At 48.2% G+C, this 5,463-nt stretch overlaps 1 pseudogene; it reads right to left on the bottom strand.

The window, feature by feature from the left end:
* Nucleotides 1–4,186: 4,186 nt before the first annotated feature.
* LOC101562674 overlaps nucleotides 4,187–5,463 on the bottom strand; it is a 17,232-nt pseudogene continuing 15,955 nt past the window's right edge.

The raw sequence follows: 5,463 nt of genomic DNA, 5'->3' as shown, positions 1-5,463 counted from the left end.
TGAGCTACATCCCTGGCAGAATCATGTTTTAACTATTTTTATTATCAGACTTTGTATATACAAGAGATTAAGATGATTTAAAAAATAAACTTTTGAAGACTCTTGACTTAAATTGATCTTAAAGGGAATTAGTTTATTTGAAGCCTCATAGTTTTCTTGACAGAGACTTAAATGAAGAATTTTAGGTTCTGGCTTAAATAGGAGCACGGTTTTAAGGTTCCCGGTGATAACAAACACCACGGTGGCGTCTGAAGAGTAGCGCCGCCCCAGACTTCCTCAGGTGAATTCTGAGTGACAGGTTTGATATCCATATCCTTCTTGTTAAGAACGCAGTAATAGAGTAGGTTAATTAGAGATAGGTAATTTTACCTTGTATTAATCATCATCTGTCAGAATAAATTAACCTTTTTAGCTCCTATTTTTTTCTGAAATTCCCAGCCTCCACAGACGATTCTGGAGGCATTCCATAGCCTCATAAGATTTAAAACTCATTTGAACCTGGCAATACCTCTTATTAATAGAGTTATTAAACAGAGTAATAATAGAGATTGAATTCTTAGAGCATCAAAGATCTGCTTTAATTCAGGCACCTCCCAGTTCACCCCTTCCTCGAAGAGTGGAGAAATTCCTTTATGTCTGCGAGTCTTCATTTCTTGACTTATTGAATGGGGGCAATGTCATTCACCTCAAGTTGTGGAAATGGAGTAAAACCTACAGCAGATTTTGAAATGTACTTCTGACCTATTTGGGATGGTTAGTGTTGGTGTTAGTTGTCTTTTTTTTTTTTTATGTACTCAGTACAGGGTCTATAGGGTCTCACTACACAGATCAGACTTGTAGTGATCCTCCTGTTTTCAGCCTCCCAAGTGCTGGGTTTGGGCACCACCATACCCAGTCTCAGCATGCCCTGGAGGCAGGGCCAGTAGGGCATGTCAGGGATTGAACCCTGGTTCCTACACCTTCCTAAGCAGGCACTTTAGTTCACTGAGCTATCTGGCCAGCCCTTTGGTGTTAGTTTTTAAATACGATTGTAGGAAGATTTCACTTTGCCACCATGAATGCTAGTTCAGCCCTAACATCCGGGAATTCTTTTCCCTGGCCCCTCTGCTTTCACACTGGGTAGAAACATCCACAGTGAGTTGGCTGAGATGCCATTTCCACCACGGCTGGCTTCCACGACCTTTGGGGTGGCTCCGGAAGCAGATGTGTCAATAACGTCAGAAGTCACAGAGCTCATTGGTTGGAAACTCATGACATCTCACAGTAAATAAGCTAAAAACCTAGCATGCATTCAAATAAATTGATGAACAGTGTAAATATCAACTCATTTGCTTTTGTAAGACAAAATAACACAGTGGATGTCAGTGGGGGTAATTTGGGAAATATTCAGACATTTGGCTCTAATTAGGAAGGGAGGAAAACACATCAGAACTAGATTCCATTTGGGCAGAGTTTGTTTATCCTTCTCATCTTGAGTGTGAGCCAAACGTTGAGTTTTGACTAGTTCAGAAGTGTTTCTCCAAATTTGGGCAGAGCCTGTGGCCTATTTACAGATAGATGCAGTTTTGCTCAGCACTAAGAGGAGTTGGAATTCATCAAACTGAAGAGGAGGAGCGAGTCACAGGGCAAACACGGCAGTCATGGGGTGTGTGCAGAGAGGGTCCAAGAGTTCTCCCTGTTGTGAAGGAAGTCCTGTCCCCTGGAGGTTCCCTTGGGCCAGGAAGGAGCACTATGACCAACTGCTTGGGAGTGCCCCTCCCCAGTAGGGACAAGCTATCTTCCAAGTGAGGATCTTTGTGTTGTCAGTGTCCCCAAAACGCTGGGGCAGAGGTTTTGAGGTGGGAATCAGGACACGGCTATGTTGCTGGCCCTGATAAGGGGAATAGAAGGTGAGATTCAGGAGGACCCTGGAAAATGAGGGAGGTGGCATCTTGCTGCCCATTTATTTGAAGAGGATAAGGAAGTATCTTCTAGGAGGCATCTTGAAAATAAAAAATGTGTGAGTGATTTTTTTCGTGTTCTGAGGCGGGGTCTTACAGTATCCTTAATTCCTATGTAGCACCATGGAATTCATCCTGGTTTTGTCTTTGTCTGTATTTGTGACTCTTTTCTCTGACAATGAGAACCCTGGCTCTACCGTATCCTTAATATCCTTGGTCAGTTCCCCTCTCCTAGGCTGTTCTATGTTACTATAACAAAATACCCAAGACTGGGAACTTTTATAGACAAGAGATATGTATTTAGCTCACATTTGGAGGCTCAGAAGCCCAGGATCAGCTGAGCCTCTGGTCAGGGCCTTCTCACTGGGTTCCAGTGGGTGGGTATTGAGTAACCTTGTGGTGGGATGGGAAAAGGGTAAAGTTCACCACTTTACAATAACCTCTCCTTGCAGGAAGTAATGCAGGACTGTAAGTCTGACCCATCCTCACAGGCAATGTTAATCTGTTTCTGATGTTGGAGCCCCCATGACCTAGTTATCCTGTCACACCACTTGTTACACAGGCCACCAGGTCCACGTGGCCATGCTGGGTCAGCCTTCCATGCATGGCTCTGCGGGGAATGAGCCATGTCTAATCTCACGCCCCTGCCACGGCACCTCTCACGAAACTCCCCTCCACGTGGGTACCCCTCTCCTGGCCAGCAGTTGGGCTTTTTGTCAGGTGCCCCACCCTCTCCTGCAGATGTGCTTCCTGCCTTCCATACGTTCTCAGACTTTGGGATTTTCGGTGTAATTTAACTTTGTATTTATATTTGTAATCCGTGAAGTTGAACGTTTTTAGTGAAAAGCACCAGTATAAATCCTTTCTCTATTTCACACACGCAATCTTCAGTAAATACATCATCCAAGAGTTTTGTGCCAATTACTTAATTGTTCTCAAATCAGAGCTGAATTTTATGGCCACCTACACAGAAGACATTATTTGAGCCTTTTATTTATTTAACAAATGTTTACTGAATTCATGGTATATTCTACTTACTATTCTAGGCATTGAGGGGTCCGGTGGAAAGAGACCAATTGTCTTGTATCTGACTTACTTTCCTCCCAGCTGGGAAAATATGCCCAACACCTGCAAGTTGAAGGAGAAGTCTGTTCCGGTTTAAGGTCAGTGGATAGTTGGCAGCCCCAAGGCAGTGTGGCCGGGCGGAGGGGCCTGGCAGAGCAGACATGCTTACAGCAGGCAGCACCGGGAACAGCAGGGAGGAGCTGGGAGGTAACCCTTCAGGCCCCGCCCCCAGGGGGGCTGCCTCTTCCAATCAGACCTGAGCAGGGAGAAAGAGAAACCTAGGCCACACCCCCAGGACTGCCTCTTCCAATCAGGCCTGAGCAGGGAGAAAGAGAAACCTAGGCCACACCCCCGGGACCGCCTCTTCCAATCAGACCTGCGCAGTGCGGGTCATTCGGCCACATCTTGCCACTGTGGAGGCTTTAGACACCGCAGAGTACTAACTCTCCCCTAAAGAAGAGTAAACTTGAGTCATTGGTAGGAAAATGGATGCACTTTAAGTTCATAATGTAAGTGAAATCAGATGCACAAAGCCCAGACATCACAGGGCTTCTCTTGTACGAGAAACCAAAGTACAAATAAAGGGCAAAATAAAGGAAGGATAATGGCAGGCAAGGAGGCTGACCTTCCCCAGATGGCGAAGGACCAAGCGACAGAGGGAGGGAAAGGAAGGGGACAGGGATTCAGCTGTGGTTCACCTGCAGACATGTCCTGCAGAACTGTGTAAATGACAGCAAAATGGTTATATTTCTTTTGACCATTTCTGATTTATTCCACTCTGCCTGGGCGGGTGGAGATCCGGGCTCCTCTGAGTGCGAAGCCTGGTGGGCAGCAGCGCTGCGCGGGCCCTCAGAATGCGGCCAAATACAGTGACAAAGTTTGACCTTAGTAACCCAGGTTGACCTCAAACTCGAGGCGACCCTCTGGCCTCAGCCTCCGGAGTGGCGTGCGCCACAGCACCCGGCTTTGGATCCGGTTTTCCAGGGTTGTTTCAGCTTTAGAATGAACCAGTGCAGAGAGGGGAGGGTTTTCTTTTTCTTTTTCTTTTTCTTTTTCTTTTTTCGGGGGGGCGGGCAGAACCGGGGATTGAACTCAGGCCCTTGCGCTTATTCCACTGAGTCATCTCCCCGGCCCCTTCTTTTTTTGGTGGTGGTGGTGGTGGGGGGGGGGCGGAAGGGTTTTCACGCCGGCGAGTTCCGCACGCACGTGGAGGGCTTCCTCTCGCTGCGGGGCGGGCCCCGCGGGTCTCCAAGACCGAGGCGCCACCAGCCGAGACGCCGCGAAGCGCGAAGCGGGCGCCCAGCTCCCCGCGAGGCCAGAGCCTCCGCCGCCGCACCCGGATTTTTGGGCGTCTTGCGCCACCTGCTGTCCACATCGCAATTGTTCCGATTTCCTTCTGGGAATTTTCATCCAGAAAGCAGTGTTAGGTACTTTGTGTTTCCTGCAGTAAGTAGAATTATTTAAAATGCGATTCTAAGGAGATTGTGTGCAAAACGATATCCCTTACTCCTAGAATTTTATGACAGAGTTTTAATCTTGAAAACTTTTTGATATTTATTTACTTTCTGAAACGGTCTTGCTTTGCAGTTCAGGCTGCCCCCCCCCCTCCCCGTATTTTAGGAAAGGGTCTACAAGGTGTTCAGGGTCTCACTACTAAAGTGGACTCATAGCGATCCTCCTGTTTACAGCCTCCCAAGTGCTGGGATTACAGGCGCGCGCCACCACGCCCAGGCTCAATCGCTGTCTCAGCACGCCTCAGGGGTGGGGGCACGGCAGGCCCCTGTGCTTGCTTGCAGGCGCTTTAATCCGCTGAGCTATTTGGCCAGCCCTAGGCTGGCCTTGAACTCACTTTGGATCTCAGGCTGGCTTGGAACTCACAGTGACACTCCTGCCTCAACCTCCTGACGGGCGTGCATCATCGCACCTGGCTTCTTTTCTTTTTGAAAAAGAATTTAGTAGGGCCGGGAGATAGCTCAGAGGCACAAGTGCCTGCCTGATAGGCTCTGGGTCCTGATTTCGATTCCTGTTAACAAAATAAGAAGTAAATAAGTGCTCAGATCCCGCGTGGCGCTTAGGAGGTCTGTGTGGGCTGTCGTCTGCCTGCGCCTCGCTCTGGCCTGCGCCTGTCTGCTTCCTTGTGCCGCTTGCTAGCCGGTGGGCAGCCAAGCGCTTCCTCGGGAAGATTCTCACTCGCTCCGCCTGGGAATCCTCCTTCACTGTGAGCACTCAGTTTAAATGCAGCCTCCTCAGAAAATACTGCTCCTGAAAAACCAAAGAGAACCAAAGCCCGGTGTGGTGGTGCACACCTCTAATCCGGACGGTGCATCAAGGAGGCCGAGGCAGGAGGATTACCTGAAATTGGAGGCCAGTCCAGGTTGCACAGTGAGTTCAAGGCCACCCTGAACCAGATAGTGAGCGCTTTTGTTTTGTTTCAAAAAAAAAAAAAAAAAAAAAAAAG

Source organism: Octodon degus, unplaced genomic scaffold (genome assembly GCF_000260255.1).
Source record: "Octodon degus isolate 3935 unplaced genomic scaffold, OctDeg1.0 scaffold00190, whole genome shotgun sequence".
Taxonomy (NCBI): Eukaryota; Metazoa; Chordata; class Mammalia; order Rodentia; family Octodontidae; genus Octodon; species Octodon degus.
This window is presented reverse-complemented; position numbering and strand designations above follow the sequence as displayed.